This window comes from Triticum urartu, chromosome 1A, assembly GCF_056163025.1.
Source record: "Triticum urartu cultivar PI428250 chromosome 1A, HENAU_Tu73, whole genome shotgun sequence".
In the NCBI taxonomy this organism is placed as follows: domain Eukaryota; kingdom Viridiplantae; phylum Streptophyta; class Magnoliopsida; order Poales; family Poaceae; genus Triticum; species Triticum urartu.
In genome coordinates this window covers 103,365,128-103,388,700 of record NC_141873.1, presented here as the reverse complement: position 1 = coordinate 103,388,700, position 23,573 = coordinate 103,365,128, and positions in this window count along the sequence as shown.

Below are 23,573 nucleotides of genomic sequence, written 5' to 3'. Positions count from 1 at the left end.
TTATTGCAAAAATCTATTAGTTATCGAAACAAACTACTACGCGCATCCTCCTAGGGGGATAGATTGGTAGGAAAAGACCATCGCTCGTCCCCAACCGCCACTCATAAGGAAGACAATCAATAAATAAATCATGCTCCGACTTCATCACATAATGGTTCACCATCTGTGCATGCTACGGGAATCACAAACTTCAACACAATTATTTCTCAAATTCACAACTACTCAACTAGCATGACTCTAATATTACCATCTCCATATCTCAAAACAATCATCAAGTATCAAACTTCTCATAGTATTCAATGCACTTTATATGAAAGTTTTTATTATATCCCTCCTGGATGCCCATCATATTAGGACTAAATTCATAACCAAAGAAAATTACCATGATGTTTAGGACTCTCAAAATGATATAAGTGAAGCATGAGAGTTCATTAATTTCTATAAAATAAAACCACGACCGTGCTCTAAAAGGATATAAGTGAAGATCAATGAGTAGTCGAATAATTATGTAACTATGTGAAGACTCTCTAACATTTAATAATTTCAGATCTTGGTATTTTATTCAAAAAGAAAGAAAAACAAAGTAAAATAAAATGACGCTCCTAGCAAAACATATATCATGTGGCGAATAAAAATATAGCTCCAAGTAAAGTTATCGATGAATGAAGACGAAAGAGGGGATGCCATACGGGGCATCCCCAAGCTTAGGCTTTTGGTTGTACTTGAATATTACCTTGGGGTGCCTTGGTAATCCCCAAGCTTAGGCTCTTGCCACTCCTTATTCGATAGTCCATCGAATCTTTACCCAAAACTTGAAAACTTCACAACACAAAACTTAACAAAAAACTCGTAAGCTCCGTTAGTATAAGAAAATAAATCACCACGTAGGTACTGTAATGAACTCATTCTTTATTTATATTGGCGTTAAACCTACTGTATTCCAACTTAACTATGGTTTATAAACTATTTTACTAGCCATAGATTCATCAAAATAAGTAAACAACACATAAAAAATGGAATCTGTCAAAAACAGAACAGCCTGTAGTAATCTGAATCAAACGTATACTTCTGGAACTCATAAAATTCTCAAATAAATTGCTGGACCTGAAGAATTTATCTATTAATCATCTTCAAAAAGAATTAACTAAATAACACTCTCCAAATAAAAATGGCAGCAATTCTCGCGAGTGCTAAAGTTTCTATTTTTTACAGCATGATCAACAAGACTTCCCCCAAGTCTTCCCAAAGGTTCTACTTGGCACAAACACTAATTAAAAGCATAAAATCACATCTACACATAGGCTAGGTGAATTATTTATTACTAAACAGGAACAAAAAGTAAGGAACAAGAATAAAATTGGGTTGCCTCCCAACTAGCGCTATCGTTTAACACCCCTAGCTAGGCATGATGATTTCAATGATGCTCACATAAAAGATAAGAATTGAAACATAAAGAGAGCATCATGAAGAATATGACTAGAACATTTAAGCCTAACCCACTTATTATGCATAGAGATTTTGTGAGCAAAAAACTTATGGGAACAAGAATCAACTTGCATAGGAAGGTAAAGCAAGCAAAACTTCAAAATTTTAAGCACATAGAGAGGAAACTTGATATTATTGCAATTCCTACAAGCATATGTTCCTCCCTCATAATAATATTCAGTAGCATCATGAATGGATTCAACAATATAACCGTCACCTAAAGAATTCTTTTGATGATCTACAAGCATAGAAAATTTATTACTCTCCACATATGCAAAATTCTTCTCATGAATAATAGTGGGAGCAAACTCAACATAATAACTATCATGTGATTGAAAATTAAGATCAAGATGACAAGTTTCAGGGTTATCATTATTCTTTAAAGCAGACGTGTCATCACAATAATCATCATAGATAGGAGGCATGCTTTCATCATAATAAATTTGCTCATCAAAACTTGGGGGACAAAAAATATCATCTTCATCAAACATAGCTTCCCCAAGCTTGTGGCTTTGCATATCATTAGCATCATGGATATTTAAGGAATTCATACTAACAACATTGCAATCATGCTCATCATTCAAATATTTAGTGCCAAATATTTTATAGATGTCTTCTTCTAGCACTTAAGCACAATTATCCTTTCCATCATACTCACGAAAGATATTAAAAAGGTGAAGCGTATGAGACAAACTCAATTCCAATTTTTTAATTTTCTTTTATAAACTAAACTAGTGATAAAACAAGAAACTAAAAGACTCGATTGCAAGATCTAAATACATACTCTTCCCCACTTGTTGCTATGCATATCCTAGATAGATCTTGCGTGATCATAGGAATTTTTTTTGAAATACTGCGTTCCCCAACAGTGGCATCCGAGCCAGGTCTATGCGTAGATGTTATATGCACGAGAAGAACACAAAGAAATTGTGGGTGTGGGTATATACATATTGCTTGCCGTTACAAGTTGTTTCTTGATTCGACGGTATTGTTGGATGAAGCGGCCCGGACCGACATTACATGACCGCGTTCATGAGACTAGTTCTACCGACGTGCTTTGCACACAAGTGGCTGGCGGGTGTCACTTTCTCCAACTTTACTTGTATCGGATTCAATGAACTGGTTCTTTCTGAAGGTCAAAAAGCAATCACTATACCGCGTTGTGGTTTTTGATGTGTAGGTAAGAACGGTTCTTGCTAAGCAGGTAGCTGATGTCTACTACACAACCTTCTTCTTGTAGACGTTTTTGGGCCTCCAAGTGCAGAGGTTTGTAGGATAGTAGCAAATTTCCCTCAAGTGGATGACCTAAGGTTTATCAATCCGTAGGAGGCATAGGATGAAGATGGTCTCTCTCAAGCAACTCTCCAACCAAATAACAAAGAGTCTCTTGTGTCCCCAACACACCCAATACAATGGTAAATTGTATAGGTGCACTAGTTCAGCGAAGAAATGGTGATACAAGTGGTATATGGATGATAGATATAGGTTTTTGTAATCTAAAAATATAAAAACAGCAAGGTAACTAATGGTAAAAGTGAGCGTAAACAGTATAGCAATGCTAGGAAATAAGGCCTAGGGTTCATACTTTCGCTAGTGCAAATTCCCTCAACAATACTAACATAATTGGATCACATAACTATCACTCAACATGCAACAAAGAGTCACTCCAAGGTCACTAATAGCGGAGAACGAACGAAGAGATTATGGTAGGGTACGAAACCACCTCAAAGTTATTCTTTCCAATCAATCCGTTGGGCTATTCCTATAAGTGTCACAAACAGCCCTAGAGTCCGTACTACAATAACACCTTAAGACACAAATCAACCAAAACCCTAATGTCACCTAGATACTCCAATGTGACCTCAAGTATCCGCGGGTATGATTATACGATTTGCATCACACAATCTCAGATTCATCTATTCAACCAACACATAGGACCTCAAAGAGTGCCCCAAAGTTTCTACCGGAGAACCACAACGAAAACGTGTGCCAACCCCTATGCATAGGTTCATGGGCGGAACCCGCAAGTTGATCACCAAAACATACATCAAGTGAATCACGTGATATCCCATTGTCACCACAGATATGCACGTCAAGACATACATCAAGTGTTCTCAAATCTTTAAAGACTCAATCCGATAAGATAACTTCAAAGGGGAAACTCAATCCATTACAAGAGAGTAGAGTGGGAGGAGAAACATAAGATCCAACTATAATAGCAAAGCTCGCGATACATCAAGATCGTGCCAAATCAAGAACATGAGAGAGAGAGAGATCAAACACATAGCTACTGGTACATACCCTCAGCCCCGAGGGAGAAGTACTCCCTCCTCATCATGGAGAGCACCGGGATGATGAAGATGGCCACCGGAGAGGGATTGCCCCCTATGGCAGGGTGCCGGAAACAGGTCTAGATTGGCTTTCGGTGGCTACGGAGGCTTCTGGTGGCGGAACTCCTGATCTATTGTGCTCTTCGGTAGTTTTAGGGTATATGGAGATATATAGGCGGAAGAAGTACGTCAGGGGAGCCACGAGGGGCCCACGAGGGTGGAGAGCGCGCCCCCTACCTCGTGGCCTCCTCGAAGCTTCCCTTACGTAGACTCCAAGTCTTCTGGGCTTCTTCTGATCCAAAAATAAGTTCCGTGAAGTTTCTGGTCATTTGGACTCCGTTTGATTTTCCTTTTCTTCGAAACCCTAAAATAGGCAAAAAAAAAGAAAGTAGCACTGGGCTCTGGGTTAATAGGTTAGTCCCAAAAATGATATAAAAGTGTATAATAAAGCCCATAAACATCCAAAGTTGAAAATATAATAGCATGGAACAATCGAAAATATAGATACGTTGGAGATGTATCAGTAGGAGCCATGTAAAACTTCCAACAACAAAGTAGAGGACGTCTAACTTGTTTTTGCAGGGCATGTTCTGATGTGATATGGTCAAGACGTGATTATATAAATTGTTGTATGAGATGATCATGTTTTCTCACAGAGTTACCGGCAACTGGCAGGAGCCATATGGTTGTTGCTTTATTGTATGAAATGCAATCGACATGTAATTTCTTTACTTTATCACTAAGCGGTAGCGATAGTCGTAGAAGCAATAGTTGGCGAGACGAAAATGATGCTACGATGGTGATCAAGGTGTCAAGTCGGTGACAATGGTGATCATGAGGGTGCTTTGGAGATGGAGATCAAAGGCACAAGATGATGATGGCCATATCATATCACTTATATTGATTGCATGTGATGTTTATCCTTTATGCATCTTATTTTTCTTAGTATGGCGGTAGCATTATAAGATGATCTCTCACTAAATTTCAAGGTATAAGTGTTCTCCCTGAGTATGCACCGTTGCTACAGTTCGTCCTGTCGAGACACCACATGATGATAGGGTGTGATAAGCTCTACGTTCACATACAACGGGTGCAAGCCAGTTTTGCACAAGCAGAATACTTGGGTTAAACTTGACGAGCCTAGAATATGCAGATATGGCCTCAGAACACTAAGACCGAAAGGTCGAGCGTGAACCATATACATTGGTGCGTGTCGGTCCTAAACAAACGGTTTTTAACCCCTTTCCGCGACGGCATATGGAACCGTTTCCAAGTGAGTGTGGGCGATAGGGGGGTCCTTCCCACACGACCCAAAAACCATCAGGGATAGGGCCCCTACAGTACTCCTACTCGTTTCTGCTTGCATTGCCATCGCAGTCGGTATTCTGTGGCGCTACGTTTATGATATGCGGCCCATCACAAATGGTTCGCTATTATAGAACGTGTATGATGCGCGGCCCAATACAAACGGTTCACCGTTAAGAAGATTAGCTAATCGTTGTACGAGTGTCCAACAGGATTACGAAACATCAGACCGTCGTTACATCGTCGTACACGACAACTATCTCACACGCTATTCTGTGGTGCAACATTTATGATGCATACTTCATCAAAAACAGTTCATGGTTGCGAATCGTGTACGATAAGGCAACTAACACAAACATTTAGTTTGCCCGCACCAGTTGTGATATTGTCTGGCATCGCACACGCTTTGCAAATGGCAACTGTGTGCATGCTTGCACACATTTCCTCTCTGTGAAACGTCTTGGATTATGGTGCATATCGCAAATGTTTGTGTTTTACCAACCGTGTGTGCCGTAACAACCTTGAGAGCGTAATTTCACCGTAATTTAATTGCTGCTTTTCCTAATTGTACCGGATTTGGATTTGAATTTGAATGTATGCTACAGCTTTATTCATATCCATCAGGTTCAAACAACCAATGCATTATTCGATTCGTAGGTACATATGTTCAAGAATTACATAAGAACCAAATAAAGAATGATGAACCACAGTTGTATACTTGTACTATTAAAGACGGTAAAGAAAGAGGCGAAATATATTCTGGTTGCTGAACAAAGTGACGCAGAATGCCCATATTGTGCCCTCCTCCATGCAGACGGCACGCACGACTCTAGTCCAACCCCTTGTGATGGCCAACCGCCCATCCTTCACGGTCTTCATGAAAACATCTAGATAATCATCGTGTTATGGTAGAAATACTTTAACCTTTGCATGCCCACCAATCATGTAGTTTGAGAGGTAATCTTGAGTAAACTGCTTTGGCAACCACTTCAAAGGAATACGATTTTAGACATTGTCATCTAACATAACTCATTATGGGCAGTAAAAAGAAGGTTGCAGAGTTCTTACTTACCATCCTGCAGTTCACTGTTGTCTTGGATAAAGTGTAAAAAAATAGTTTAATTACCATCTTTGGACCCATTTTACTAACAATCTTTATCATCTTCCTCACTTGATGCTGGTTCATTGATATCTCATTGCACTATACACAGAAATGGTCGAAACGCGGATCTTTACCAATGACATATGTACCTAAAAGCACCAAGTTAATATTAGAAGCTAAACAGCAATGGCACAATGATGTAGTATAACACTCTTTTATAACATGTCTATATACATTCGTATGTGGTAGTCCATTTGAAATCTCTAAAAAGACAAATATTTAGGAACGGAGGGAGTATCTTATAACATCCAATATACTCACATATTAGATGAATTAACATCTTATATTATGGGCCGGAAGGAGTTTAGTTCGTTCTTAAAAATTATCTGCTGCTGTATCCATGGGTTATAGTTAGTTTGAGCTAGTTCGGGCTCAAATAGCCCTAAAGAATATCTAAACATGAGGGCTAGTTGGAGCTAGTTGCATTTATAACCCACCCAAAAAACTAGTATCCAACCCAAGAGGTGCTAATTGGAGCTAGTTTCCTAGTGCATTTATTGTCAATCTAAACCTGCCATCCAAACAACTCTTTGGATGGAGTTAGTTCAGGGTTAGTAATGAGCTAGAAACTAACTCTAACCTCTAGCTATGTTGAGTGTCCAAACAGGGCTGAATTGTTGTTGTTGTTGCTGATGCTCTTCTACGTATATCTAGACATCATTAGAACATTAATGTAACACTCTTCCTTGTTGCTATGTAGCCTAGGGTTGCATATTTAGACATTAAGTATAGTGCATGTTGCTATGTAGCCTCAGATATATGACATATGTCCTTAGTTAACCTAAGGAAAAATGGGTTGCAGATATATTTAGTTAAAAGTCCGATTCACCGATTAGTCCCTTATCAGCCGCCGACCTCAATGGAAAACAACAGTCGTTCCCAAAATTGTCCTGTGTAGGTACATCAAGAAGCATGTTAAGCACAACAGGCTAAACATCAACCAGAATTACACATGGCGGACAAAAATAATCACCAAAAGATAGCTTCAATGTGCAGTTTTAAGCACGCTATGAAAGAAAAACAAGTGGAAAGGTGTGCTAACTGCAACAGGCCTAACATTTAACAACAAGCAAACATGGTCATTCGAACCGATATTGTGCTGGTTTAAGTACACTGGTTATGGTTAAATAAAAATGGAAAGGCTTGTTAACTACAAGATGCAGCAACCAAATGTAGTCATTCATAGTGGTATTGTTGAAACTGGTACTGATGAAATTGAACTGCGCAGTCCATACTTGCACATATAGAACATCACGTTGTAAATAACTGGAATAAACAAGGCATACTACGAACAACCAAAGATAACATTTGAAATTGAACATATGCTAAATACAAACAACCGAACAATCAAAAAACTTTAAAAGAGGCATGTGCTAGCTATAACAGGCCTAACAGCAAGCAAATATATGCATTCCTATCGGTATGTTTAAAACTGGATTGATGAAATGTACTGCATAGTAAATAATTGCACATATAGAGCATCACATTGTGAACAACTAAAATAAACAAATCATGGGTTTCCTCACTTGTCACAGATGGGCTCGTTCCCATGGGAAGAGCACGGACCCTGGATGCGCTCCATGTTGTCATAGATGGGCTCCTTCCCCTTGGAAGAGCACGGCTGTAGGGTGCCCTCCCTGATGTCGCAGACGGGCGCTCTCCCCTTGGAAGAGCAGATGGGCTCTTTCCCCTTGGAAGAACCGGAGAGGGTGTCATCCTCGTGGTCACCGTCGATCAGGTCTGACTTGGAAGCTGTGGATCCCAAGCCAGCGTCGCAGAACATGTCCTTCAGAAATGACAAAAGGGGCTCGATGGCAATTGTAACACCCACGATGCGGCTATATCTCCCACGTGTCGGAGCACGACTTAGAGGCATAACCTTATTGTAGGCATGTCGCAAGAGGGGTAATCTTTACACATCCCATGTACTGAATAAGCAAGACGTACATAGTTGGCTTACAATAGCCACTTCACAAAATACATAAAGATAGCATTACATCATCCAGAATACAATCAAGGTCCGACTACGGAACCAAAATAAAGAGAACCCCAAATGCATAAGATCCCCGATCACCCCAACTGGGCTCCACTACTGATCGTCTGGAAAGGAAACATAGTAACGTCCTGAGTCCTCATCAAACTCCCACTTGAGTTCAGTCGCATCCCCTAGAATGGCCTCATCGGCACCTGCATCTGGTTTTGGAAGTAATCTGTGAGTCACGGGGACTCAGCAATCTCACACCCTCGCGATCAAGACTATTTAAGTTAATGGGTAGGAAAAGATAGTGAGGTGGAGCTGCAACAAGCACTAGCATATATGGCGGCTAACTTACGCAAATGAGAGCGAGAACAGAAGGCAAAGCACGATCGAGAAGCTACAAAGATCAAGAAGTGATCCTAAAACTACTTATGGTCAAGCATAACACGAGACCGTGTTCTCTTCCCGGACTCCGCCGAAAAGAGACTATCACGGCTACACACGCTGTTGATTCATTTTAATTAAGTTAAGTGTCAGGTTTTCTACAACCGGATATTAACAAATTCCCATCTGCCCATAACCGCGGGCACGGCTTTCGAAAGTTCAAAACCCTGCAAGGGTGTCCCAACTTAGCCCATCACAAGCTCTCATGGTCAACGAAGGATATTCCTTCTCCCAGGATGACCCGATCAGACTCGGAATCCCGGTTACAAGACATCTCGACAATGGTAAAACAAGACCAGGAAAGCCACCCGAATGTGCCGAGAAATGCCGATAGGAGCTGCACATATGCCGGATGGGCAAGACGTCGGGTTGGCATAGACCCTGGTTGCCCAGGGGGTGCCGGACATCGCCTAGTTTGGACCAACACTTAGAGAAGCACTGGCTCGGGGGGGTTAAAATAAAGATGACCCTTGAGTCCGCGAAATCCAAGGGAAAAAGGCTAGGTGGATAATGGTAAAACCAAGGTTGGGCCTTGTTGGTGGAGTTTTATTCAAGGCGAACTATCAAGGGGTTCCCATTATAACCCAACCGCGTAAGGAAAGCAAAATCAAGGAACATAGCACCGGTATGAAGGAAACTAGGGCGGCAAGAGTGGAACAAAACACCAGGCATAAGGCCGAGCCTTCCACCCTTTACCAAGTATATAGGTGCATCAAGGTAAACAAGATATAATAATGATATCCCAACAATAATCATGTTCCAACAAGGAACAAACTCCATCTTCACCTGTAACTAGCAACGCTATAAGAGGGGCTGAGCAAAGCGGTAACATAGCCAAACAACGGTTTGATAGGACAAGGTGGGTTAGAGGTTTGACATGGCAATATGGGAGGCATGATATAGCAAGTGGTAGGTATCGCGGCATAGGCATAGCAATAGAGCGAGCAACTAGCAAGCAAAGATAGAAGTGATTTCGAGGGTATGGTCATCTAGCCTGCAAAGTTCTCCAAGTTGACGTAAGCTTGATCCTCGATAGCTTACTCAACGGGTTCATCGATCACGAACTCATCTCCCGGCTCTACCCAAGGAAAGAACACAAGCAAAAGAAACCACAGTAAACCACGGTGCAATGCGCGAGCAACATGATGCAAAACATGGCATGATATGCGGGATGTAATATGCAATGCATATGCGTGCTCTGGGAGGAAAATATTGAACCAGGACTCAACTTGGCAAACCAAGAGCGCCGCTGGAAATATGAGTTGATTTCGGTCAAAATCGATATAAAGATCACCGGAATCGGATGCACGGTTTGCAAATGGCAAGCAAAACAAGAATGGCACAATTCTGCGATTAACAACACGATGCCATCTAGAATGCAACAAGAAACTAAGCTACTGCACTCTAACATAACAACAAAGCACATGGCAGTGATCTACTCAAGATGCTTGACAAAATATGAACACTGAGATACGGCTAAATCACAAAATAGTCGGTTCGTGCAAAAGTGCAAAAGATAACAACATCTCAGACTTAGTGAAAATAACATGTCAGGATTTATCATCAGGAAGCAATGTTTAGAGCAACATAACAACATGCTATAGGATCAGAACATAGCAACACAAGGCATCGCATGAAACTACTCAAAGCATATAACAAAAGTCCCTTACTGACCATAAGCCGAAAAGGATCAGAAGACAATATGGCACCCATGTAAACATAGCAAGTTTTGTTAACAGATTCAGACTTAGCAGAAAACTGGACATGGAAAAACAGAGTTACATAGGCATGTTTGCGAGCTCGATGCACTCAACACAAGTCATTGCATGACAAACTAAGCACACTCCCAGCAAGAAGACATGATCAAGTAGCTAACCATGGCGAGAACAAACTCATAACATGCATGGATCGACTACAACAACCTTGGAAAAATTGATTAACACGTAAACAATCTGCCAGGAATATTTTATAGAAAAAGTAGAGCAAGATTGAGTCATGTTAGGGTACTCCATAAATGCAAACAAAGACATGGATGGATAGAGCACAACCATATGCATGCTCTGTAGCGACCAGACCTCAAACGGTCCAATCTCTGTGCTCAGGTGTCATCCCTGGATCAGTAATGCTGACACCACACAGTACTTGAAGGATTTATGACAGAGTAGCAATCACACACTTATTACATCAAGTGACTCAAAAGAGAACTTATTACAATAAATATGGCTTAAGGCCATCTAATAACGATAACAGCGGAAGGCTTGGAAGATAAGTGAGTCCATCAATTCCAACGGCATCACTAAGTATAGAACCACAACCTAAAAGCACCTTAATCATCGTGTGAAAAGTCTGCAACATTAACGTTGCAGCCCAAAATGGGTCAGCACATGGAATATGCTGGCAATGTAACACATAGAGAGTAATGGAATGAAATAGGCTATACTATATGTATATTTGGCTGGTGGAAAGCTCTATGGTTACAGTTTTGCATAAAGCCAATTTTTCCCTACTACAAAGGAATAAATTTTATTTAACTATCATGGTAGTTGTTAAACATTGAGAATGGTTGACAGCATTCTCAATCCCAATTAAGCATTATCATTAAACAAAACCCAACAAAATTAATTTTAGAGTAACATGCTGAGATTCACATGATAATCCAGGTACTAGATACTCAAGATGTCCATAACGGGGACACGACTAATCATGATTAGTTTATACACTCTGCAGAGGTTTGGGCACTTTTCCCCACAAGACTCGATCGCCTTCGATTGATTTCTCGCACTACATGGTGTTTGAGAAAACGGATGACCGAGACATAGGATTTCAGAAGCGCTAGCACCTTACGATCGGGTAGACCGTTACACCTACTTTCCCCTACATCTGCTAGTCTACCACTGTAAGAGTTCTCACAACTTAGTCAACTATGCTAGAGCCCATAGTAGCTTGTGGCTGCACACGGAAGTTTCTAGCATGAATAATCTCATGATCCCTTTGAGCCTGGGTGGCCGTCCAAAAGAAAACAGGTAACCGCTGGAATACCCAGGTGCCTCAATCCACCCAGATGTGTATTTAAGTTGCCACCCTAGATAAACCATTAATTTAACAATCTCACATTTGTCATGGATACACTCACCCAATCCACATCTACTAGCATAGCATGGCATAATAAGAAAACGTAGAAGTAACTCCCAAAGGTTTGATAATAAAATAGGTAATAGGTACTACCTCATCTACTTCCCAAACCCACAATTTAATTAGATCCTATTCATGCAATGTGTGAGGATTGATCTAATGCAATAAAAACTGGGTAGTTGGAAGTATGATCAAAGTGTTACTTGCCTTGCTGATGATCCGCAAAACCTAGCGATTCGAAGTAGCAAGCGGCGCACTCCGGGTACTCTATCGCAAACAAACAAGCATACAATAAGTACTCAACTAATGCACAGGTAAAACTCGAATAAGAGATCTAACCAAAAAGTTCAACTTAAGAACTCCGGTTGGCAAAAAGAATCAAATCGAACGAAGCAACGAAAGACGAACGGCAAAAGAAACAAGCTTCATTTACTATTCTATATCTAGGGAAATTTTTACAGTGGTAGAAACTTGTTTGACTTAGTTAAACGGAAAGAGGGTTTTGAGACGAAACTCAAGGCGCTTGAATCGCCTGATTCCGATAAACGACCGAAAAGTTAGACTAAAACGAAAATCGGATCAGTAATCGTGATCAGAAAAATCGCAGATTAAATCCGAGAAAAAGAAAAACGATGAACAGATTAACGAACGAACGTTCGTTATCTGGGCCTAAACGATGAACGCATTCGATAAAACGAACGAACGGGCGAACGCTCGCTAATTAAATAAACCGGAAAAACCGATCTATTAAAAAAACGAAACTAAAAACACCGAACAAACTGACGGAAAACCGATCGGTTTTTCTAAAAAAAACCGGCGGCGAGAAAAACTACCTCTGGTGGTAGCGGATCCGGCGGTCCGGCGGGGCGGCGGCGCGGGGCAGTGGCGCGGGCGGCGGCGCGGGGCGGTGCAGCGGCGCTAGGGTTAGGGTTTGGGACGGGGCGGCTTTGGGCTGGCTCGGGCCTCGGCGGCACCATTTAAAGGCCCGACCAGGCGGAGTCCTGGAATGTTACGGCCCAGAGTCGGTTCGGACTTTTTTTTAAATAATTACGCTCATAAAAAAACAAAAGGAATACTAAACGGACTCCAAAAATCCCGAAATAAATTTTTCCCGGCTTCTAAAATCAAGCCACACAGGATGAACATTTATTTGGGGCCTAAATGCAATTTTAAAAACGTGCATTTTTCCTAAATTCAAATAAAATAGCAAATAAAACCAAAATAAAATCTTATTTGATTTTTTATTAAATCCTCAATATTTCTTTATTTTGGGAAAGTCATTTTATTCCCTCTCTCATCTTTTTGCAATAGAAATAATTGAAGATAAAATAAATAAAATCAAATGATCCTATTTTCAAGATTTGAGAAAAACTCAAATATGAAAATAACAAAATCGCCAACTCTCTCCAAGGGTCCTTGAGTTGCGTAGAATTTTCTAGGATCAGCAAAAATGCCATAGAATATGATATGCAATGATGATCTAGTGTATAACATTCCAAATTGGAAATTTGGGATGTTAAAAACCTACCCCCCTTAAGATGAATCTCGCCCTCGAGATTCAGGTTGGCTAGAAAATAGGTGAGGGTGATCCTTCAGCAAGTCTTCCTCTCGTTCCCAGGTGGCTGCATCCTCCGTGTGGTGGCTCCACTGAACCTTGCAAAACTTGATAACCTTGCTGCGGGTGACTCGACTGGCATACTCTAGAATCTTCATTGGTTTCTCCTCATAGGTCAAATCACTGTCCAACTGAATCACGTCCAGCGGCACTGTATCTCTCAGCGGTATTTCAGCCATCTCTGCGTGGCACTTCTTTAACTTGGAAACGTGGAACACGTCGTAAACTCCTGACAATCCTTCGGGCAACTCCAACTTGTAGGCTACTTCTCCCATACGCTCCAAAACTTTGTATGGGCCTAAAAAACGTGGCGCTAACTTTCCCTTAACTCCAAAACGCTTAACTCCTCGAAGTGGTGATACTCGAAGATAAACTCGATCTCTGATTTCGTAAACTGTCTCCTTGCGTTTAGAATCTACGTAGCTCTTCTGCCTGGACTGAGCTACCTTGAGCCTATCGCGAATCAATTTCACTTTATGTTCAGACTCCTTTATCAGATCCGGTCCAAACAACTGGCGGTCTCCAACTTCATCCCAAGACAGTGGGGTCCTGCACCTCCTTCCGTACAAGGCTTCGAAAGGGGCCATCTACAAACTGGATTGATAACTGTTGTTGTAAGAGAACTCTGCATACGGAAAATTCTCGTCCCAACTAGATCCGTAATCTAGCGCACAAGCTCTTAGCATATCCTCCAAAATCTGATTGACTCTCTCGGTTTGTCCATCTGTTTGCGGGTGGAAAGCTATACTAAACTCCAGTCTAGTACCCAAAGTTTCATGCAACTGATTCTAGAACTTTGAGGTAAATTGGGTTCCTCTATCTGATACAATGCTCCTTGGAACTCCATGCAGACATACGATTCTGGTCATGTATATCTTTGCCAACTTTGCACTGGTATAGGTAGTCTTCACTGGAATGAAATGAGCTACCTTTGTCAAACAATCGACTACAACCCATATTGAGTCATAGCCTGAACGAGTTCTGGGTAAACCCGTAATAAAATCCATGCCTAACTTATCCCACTTCCATTCGGGTATGGACAATGGCTGTAGCAATCCTGCTGGTTTCTGATGCTTTGTCTTTACTCTTTGACATACATCACAAACTGCTACATACTCCGCAATATCCTTCTTCATTCCGGTCCACCAGAAAGTATCCTTCAAATCCAAATACATCTTGGTATTTCCTGGGTGAATCGAATATGGTGAATCATGGGCCTCTTGCAGAATTAACTTCCTGATCTCCGAATCATTAGGCACATAAACATGGTCTTCAAACCATAAGGTATCGTGCTCATCCTCACGAAATCCCTTAGCTTTTCCTTTGCTCATTTTCTCCTTTATAGAGGCAATCTCCTTGTCAGTCTTCTGGGCGTCCCTGATCTTATCCATCAAAGTAGACTGAATCTCCAATGCTGCTACATAGCCTCTCGGAACTATTAACAAACATAGCTCTCGAAGATTTTCGGCTAACTCCCTTGGTAAATCTCCCGTCATTAGGGTGTTGACATGGCCTTTACGGCTCAGCGCATCGGCTACTACGTTAGCCTTTCCGGGGTGATAATGCAATCTCATATCATAATCCTTGATGAGCTCCAACCGTCTCCTTTGCCTGAGATTCAACTCCTTCTATGTGAAAATATAGTTCAAACTCTTGTGATCCGTGTACACCTCACAATGGTTTCCAATGAGAAAATGTCTCCAGGTTTTCAATGCATGCACTACGGCTGCTAACTCCAAATCATCGTAGCATAATTTAACTCATGAGGCTTAAGCTGTCGTGAGGCATATGAAACAACTCTTCCTTCCTGCATAAGCACTGATCCAAGTCCTCGACGTGAAGCATCGCAATACACTTCATAATCCTTGGTCTGATCTGGCAAAATCAACACAGGTGATGTAACCAAACGTTTCTTCAACTCCTGGAAACTAGGCTCACATTCCTCAGTCCATATGAACTTGGTATCCTTTTTCAACAACTCCATCATAGGCTTCGCAATCTTTGAGAAATTCTCAATGAATCTCTGGTAGTATCCTGCGAGTCCAAGAAAACTCTGGATGTCTCCAACTGTTGTTGGGTCTTCCCAACTTTTCACGATATCAACCTTAGTGGGATCTACCGCTATACCTTCTCCAGATATAACGTGTCCGAGAAATCCAACTTCCTTCAACCAAAACTCACATTTGCTAAATTTGGCATATAATTGATGTTCTATGATTTTTCCAAGAACCAAACGCAAATACTCCTTATTCTCCTCTTCATTCTTCGAGTAAACCAGGATATCATCAATGAACACTACGACGAACTTATCCAGAAACTCCATAAACACCTTGTTCATCATGTTCATAAAATATGCAAGTGCATTAGTCAGACCAAATGACATAACGGTATACTCGTACAGCCCATACCTGGTGGTAAAAGCCGTTTTAGGTATATCCTGTTCTCGAATCTTCAACTAGTGGTATCCTGATCACAGATCGATCTTGGAAAGTACCTTAGCTCCTTACAATCGATCAAACAGATCATTGATCATCGGTAGTGGGTACTTGTTCTTGATGGTTACTTCATTCAATCCTCGATAATCAACAACCATCCATAACGATCCATCCTTCTTCTCCACTAGAAGTACTGGCGATCCCCAAGGTGAAGAACTTGGGCGAATATATCCTTTATCTAGTAACTCCTTAATCTGCTTCTTAATCTCCACCAAATCCTTTGCGGGCATCCTATATGGTCTCTTTGATATTGGCCCTTTGCCTGGCAAAAGCTCAATCAAAAACTCAATACCTCTATCCGGTGGCATGCCTGGCAACTCTTCTGGAAATACATTAGGGAAATCCTTCACTACTGGTACTTCCTCCTGCACAACTCATGTTAGACAATTTACTTGAGTCCTCTTCGGCACATGCCGGGATACATACTTGATCCTTCTCCCTTCTGGGGTGGTAAGCAAGATCGACTTACTGGCGCAATCGATGTTTCCTTCATACATCGATAGCCAATCCATACCCAAAATTACATCCAATCTTTGTGATTCCAAAATGATTAAATCCACGGGAAACACATGCCTACTTATACTCAATGGCACTGGACAACATCCTTGGCTAGCCATATACTCCGCTCCTGGTGAGCTTACTAACATAGGTGTTCTAAGAACTTTGGTGGGCAGGTTATACTTATCCACAAATCCCCTTGATATGTATGAATGCGATGCACCAGTATAAAAAAGAACGAGTGCAGTAAATGACTTAACCAAAAACTTACCGATTACTGCATCCGACTACTCTTCAACCTCCTCCACGTTAACGTGGTTCACCCGTCCCCTATTGAAAGGGTTCGGCTTCTTTCCAGAGCTTCCATTGCCATTTCCATTCTGGGATTCAGGACATTCATTGGCATAATGTCCGGTCTTCTAGCACTTGAAATAAGTGACTTGGCTCAGGTCTCTCTTGGCTGGGGTTGATGGGTTGGTGCGGTTCTGGCCGCTGCTTCCTCCATTCCCATTACCATTCTTGGTGCCATTGTGATTGTGTGAGCTACCTCCTCCATGGGTATGCTGAAAATGTCCTCCCGGTCTAGGGGTAAAACGTGGCTTCTGCTAAGCTCCTGAATTGTACTTCCCTTGTCCATACTTCCTCTTGCGATTCTCAATCTGCTGTTGCTTCCCTTCAATCATGAGAGCACGATCTACCAACTCCTGGTAGTTGTTGATGGTTGCTACCATCAACTGCATCAACTCATCATTCAGTCCTTCCAGAAACTTCTCCTGCTTAGCTGCATCCGTAGCAACGTCATCTGGCGCATAACGTGCTAACTTACTAAAGTCCTCCACATACTGGCCAACTATTCGTCCTCCTTGGCGCAAGTTGCGAAACTCTCGCTTCTTCATGGCCATAGCTCCCATTGAAACATGGGCAGTACGAAAAGCCTGCTGAAACTGATCCCACGTGACAGTGTCGACAAGGAAGGTGACTGTGAAATTCTCCCACCATGATGCTGCGGGTCCTTCAAGCTGATGTGCGGCAAACTTCACCTTTTCCGCATCTGTGCATCCTGCTGTGGTCAACTCTCTAGCTGTCTTGCGGAGCCAATCATCTGCTACTATCGGCTCGGTGCTACTGGAAAACACCGGCGGATTCAGCCTAGGAAAACAGGCTAAGTGATCAACAGGTGGTGGTGGTGGTGGTGGTCGGTTGTTGTTGTTGTTGTTGTTCCCCTGATTTCGGTTTTGGACTAGCAACTGCATCAATGTGTTCCGCTGCTGGATCAACTGAGTGAGCTCCGGTGGGAAGGTAAATCCGGGGTCACGTCTCGGAGGCATCTGAGGGTTTAGAAAAGATGAGATTTAAGAATAGAGGGGTGTAAAGAGAAAACACTACCATATGCACATGAGCCAAAAGAAAACAATTCACTTCTTTTAATCAATCAAACAAGGGCATACAATCGATCTAACTATTGCAAAAGTGCTCGGACTACTATATTTACATGGTGGACTACTACTACTGTTGGGGTGGTCTTCTAGAAATATTCTTCGGTTGCAGACTCCATGATATCTGCTCCAGCTTCATCAGCATAGTCATCATCGCTATCATCTGGATCCGAGTCAGTGTCGTCGATGATGATGTAGTCTTCCGGACGAATCTCCTTGGGTTCTTCGTCTTCCTCTACTAGTGTAGGGCCTCCCATAAATATTCCAATCTTCTTGATTAGATCGTCATTCTTCTCCACTAATACTTCGATTTCCTCTTCATAATCTTCACGTGTAGCCTTGAGTTCTTCCTCCAGTTCCTTGATTCTTGTCCTCGCCTTCTTTAGATCTATCATGTCGGCGCACATCTGGTTCTCCGACGTCGAATGTGCTGGTTTAACTCCTGGATAAAAGCTGCAACTGATCTATCCTTCCTGGTGCTGATCATCTCCCAGTGCTCAACTCGGCACCCAAAAATCTGGTAGATAGTATCCTTGAGATCATTGCGGTAAACTTCTCCAATGTGTCCCATGGTGATATGAGCTGCCATGCTCTTTCCTAGACTCCAAGTTGGTGCATCAAAAGAAAACTCTATGGGCTCAGTGACTAGCATGATCGTCCTTCCTAGAACTTGAACTTGAATCATCCAACACTCTTCTTCAGGTAGAGTGGTGTTGTAGGTTCCGGTGAAGCTTGGTACTTCGATGTTCAGGTATCTAGTGACTTCCTTCAAGTGACATCCAGAGGGTGTATCTTCATCCGGTTGCGTGAACATGTTCCCTGCATTCGCCATCCTAAAAGAGTAGAAAAGATGAGAAGTCAGAAAGAGAAGAGAGTGAGTGGTGATCTAGGTCTTTAGCTTAGTGGTCGTGTCCTACAGTCAGCGTGTGCTCTGATACCATCTTGTAGCGACCAGACCTCAAACGGTCCAATCTCTGTGCTTAGGTGTCATCCCTGGATCAGTAATGCTGACACCACACAGCACTTGAAGGATTTATAACAGAGTAGCAATCACACACTTATTACATCGAGTGTCTCAAAAGAGAACTTATTACAATAAATATGGCTTAAGGCCATCTAATAACGATAACAGCGGAAGGCTTGGAAGATAAGTGAGTCCATCAATTCCAACGGCATCACTGAGTATAGAACCACACTAAAAGCACCTTAATCGTCGTCTGAAAAGTCTGCAACATTAACGTTGCAGCCCGAAATGGGTCAACACATGGAATATGCTGGCAATGTAACACATAGAGAGTAATGGAATGAAATAGGCTATACTATATGCATATTTGGCTGGTGGAAAGCTCTATGGTTACAGTTTTGCGTAAAGCCAATTTTTCCCTACTACAAAGGAATAAATTTTATTTAACTATCATGGTAGTTGTTAAACATTGAGAATGGTTGACAGCATTCTCAATTCCAAGACTCGATCCAGGTACATGATGAGATTCACATGATAATCCAGGTACTAGATACTCAAGATGTCCATAAACAGGGACACGGCTAATCATGATTAGTTTATACACTCTGCAGAGGTTTGGGCACTTTTCCCCACAAGACTCGATCGGCTTCGTTTGATTTCTCGCACTACATGGTGTTTGAGAAAACGGATGACCGAGACATAGTCTTTCAGAAGCGCTAGCACCTTACGATCGGGTAGACTGTTACACCTACTTTCCCCTACATCTGCTATTCTACCACTGTAAGAGTTCACACAACTTAGTCAACTATGCTAGAGCCCATAGTAGCTTGTGGCTGCACACGGAAGTTTCTAGCATTAATAATCTCATGATCCCTTTGAGCCTGGGTGGCGGTCTAAAAGAAAACAGGCAATCGCTGGAATACCCAGGTGCCTCAATCCACCCAGATGTGTATTTAAGTTGCCACCTTAGATAAACCATTAATTTAACAATCTCACAACTGTCATGGATACACTCACCCAATCCACGTCTACTAGCATAGCATGGCATAATAAGCAAATGTAGAAGTAACTCCCAAAGGTTTGATAATAAAACATGTATAGGTACTACCTCATCTACTTCCCAAACCCACAATTTAATTAGATCCTATTCATGCAATGTGTGAGGATTGATCTAATGCAATAAAAACTGGGTAGTTGGAAGTATGATCAAAGTGTTACTTGCCTTGCTAATGAGCCGCAAAACCAAGCGATTCGAAGTAGCAAGCGGCGCACTCCAGGTACACTATCACAAACAAACAAGCATACAATACGTACTCAACTAATGCATAGGTAAAACTCGAATAAGAGATCTAACCAGAAAGTTCAACTTAAGAACTCCGGTGGGCAAAAAGAATCAAATCGAACGAAGCAACGAAACACGAACGGCAAAAGAAACAAGCTTCGTTTACTATTCTGGATCGAGGGCAATTTTTACAGTGGCAAAAACTTGTTTGAGTTGGTTAAATGGAAAGATGGTTTCGAGATGAAACTCCAGGAGCTTGAATCACCTAATTCCGATAAACGAGCGAAAAGTTAGACTAAAACGAAAATCGGATCAGGAATCGTGATCAGAAAAATCGCGGATTAAATCCGAGAAAAAGAAAAACGACGAACAGATTAACGAACGAACGTTCGTTATCTGGGCCTAAACGATGAACGCGTTCGTTAAAACGAACGAACGGGCAAACGCTCGCTAATTAAATAAACCGGAAAAACCGAACAAACCGACGGAAAACCGATCGGTTTTTCTAAAAAAACGGCGGCGAGAAAAACTACCTCCGGCGGGGCGGCGAGGCGATGCGGCGGCGGGGCGGTGCGATGGCGCGGGGCGGTGTGTCGGCGCTAGGGTTAGGGTTTGGGGCGGGGCGACTTTGGGCTGGCTCGGGCCTCGGCGGCACTATTTAAAGGCCCAGCCAGGCGGAGTCCTGGCCGGTTACGGCCCTGAGTCGGTTCAGACTTTTTCTTAAAAATAATTACGCTCAAAAAAACAAAAGGAATACTAAACAGACTCCAAAAATCCCGAAATAAATTTTCCCCGGCTTCTAAAATCAAGCCACACAGGATGAACATTTATTTGGGGCCTAAATGCAATTTTGAAAAATGTGCATTTTTCCTAAATTCAAATAAAATAGCAACTAAAACCAAAATAAAATCTTATTTGATTTTTTATTAAATCCTCAATATTTCTTTATTTTGGGAAAGTCATTTTATTCCCTCTCTCATATTTTTGTAATAGAAATAATTGAAGATAAAATAAATAAAATCAAATGATCCTATTTTCAACATTTGAGAAAAACTCAAATATGAAAATAACGAAATCCCCAACACTCTCCGATTGTCCTTGAGTTGCGTAGAATTTTCTAGGATCAGCCAAAATGCAATAGAATATGATATGCAATGATGATCTAGTGTATAACATTCCAAATTGGAAATTTGGAATGTTACATGCTCAAATCATCCTTACTGAACATGATCAAAAGAGGCATTGATCACTCTGTAGCAACCTGAATATATGACATAAAAAATAACGTCAGGGAAATGACTTAGTGAAATTCTAAGTCCCTAAAATCAGCAACATCACGAGAGCTACTTTGCAGGCATGTGCTAGTCACCACATTTATCACAAAAATACATGGCATACATCCCTGTAAAGATGGCATGGCATAGCCCAAAACACATGTACGGCTCAAGTTCATAGGACACACACAATAATCATGGAAAAAAACAAATGCTCATAATCTGATAAGAATCAGGAACTAACATTATGAAGCACTCTTGCAGTAGCATTTTGGGCATCAAGATGGACTCAAACAAGCATGGTGCAATGGAATGAAATGAAGAGGACATCCTAGCGAACAATTTGATATCTCACACGCGCAAAACGGGGCTACGGATGATGAGATATGGTGCGATGAACATGGCTTAAAAAATATGTAGAAAAAGACTTAGACGAAACGTCAACCTCCGAAGCAGATCTAGATCTAGGGTTCTCGGGCACTGACTTCGAGGTTCGACGGTGATGTCACCGGAGAGGCCACCGGAGAGGAGGGGAATGACGGCTGGAGCTGTAGAGGACGGTGGAGACGGGCGCGGGGTCGCCGGTCTGGCAGGCGGCGAGGTCAGCGGAGACCGCGGGAGGCAGCGGCGGTGGCCGACGAGCAGGGCGGCGGGCGGCGGCGCACAGCGGCCGGCGGTGAAGGGCGCGGGCGCGCGCGGCGGAGGCGGGCGGCGCGGGGCGCGGGCGCTGGCGGCAGGCGGCGGCGGGCGCACGGGCCGGGGAGGGCCCGTCGCGGGCTCAGCGGGCCGGCGCGGTTGGGGGCGGAGGCGCGCCACGTGGCGGGCGCCGGTTGGCCACGGGCGTGAAAGCAAAGTGCTCCCTGGGTGATTTTCGTAATTAATGACTACATATCTCTTGTTGGACTAACACTTTTACCTAGTATGTTTCAGATGAGTTCAGCAATGAAGTGGCATGGACTAGAGGATGTGGAACCCCTTCAAAATGCTAACGACAAAGGATTGGCCCAAGCTCCAAGCTCAAGACTCTACATTTTATCTCTTTGTGATCCAAGATCTCATTGAGTCTATAGGAAAGCCAATACTATTAAGAAGGGATGACGTGTTGTTTAATGGCGTGCTTGCTCAAAGTGCTTAGTAATATGCTCCAAAGCCCTCAACCACTTTCTCACTTCCAAATATGTCCTAAACCAAAAGTCAAACTCGGCCCCACCGATTCTTTCTATCCGGAGCCACCGAGTTCAGTTGACATAGCCACTGCCAAAAACCCTAATCAGTTCGATCTCACCGATGGGATCTCGGTCTCACCAAGATGGTCTTGCAAACTCTCTGTTACCTATTGCAATATTTTCGGTCCCACCGAGATATGCACTCGGCCCCACCGAGTTTGCTTGGCCAACTCTCTGCTTATTACCCAAATCGGTCCCACCGAGTTTGAGTAATTGGTCAAACCGAGTTTTGGATTTACCCTAACCCTAGCACATCGGTGCCACCAAGTTGATCCAGTCGGTCCCACCGAAAACCCTAACGGTCACTAGGTTTGCTAAATCGGTCCGACTGAGTTTATCCATTCGGTCTCACCAAGAGTGGTAAATTATGTGTAACGGTTAGTTTTTGTGTGGAGGCTATATATACCCCTCCACCCACTATTCATTTGTGAAGAGAGCCATCAGAACATACTTACACTTCCAATACACATTTTCTGAGAGAGAACCACCTACTCATGTGTTGAGGCCAAGATATTCCATTCCTACCATATGAATCTTGATCTCTAGCCTTCCCAAGTTGCTTTCCACTCAAATCATCTTTCCACCAAATCCATACCCTGTGAGAGAGAGTTGAGTGTTGGGGAGACTATCATTTGAAGCACAAGAGTAAGGAGTTCATCATCAACACACCATTTGTTACTTCTTGGAGAGTGATGTCTCCTAGATTGGCTAGGTGTCACTTGGGAGCCTCCGACAAAGATTGTGGAGTTGAACCAAGGAGTTTGTAAGGGCAAGGAGATCGCCTACTTTGTGAAGATCTACCGCTAGTGAGGCAAGTCCTTCGTGGGCGATGGCCATGATGGGATAGACAAGGTTGCTTCTTCGTGGACCCTTCGTGGGTGGAGCCCTCCGTGGACTCACGCAACCGTTACCCTCCGTGGGTTGAAGTCTCCGTCAACGTGGATGTA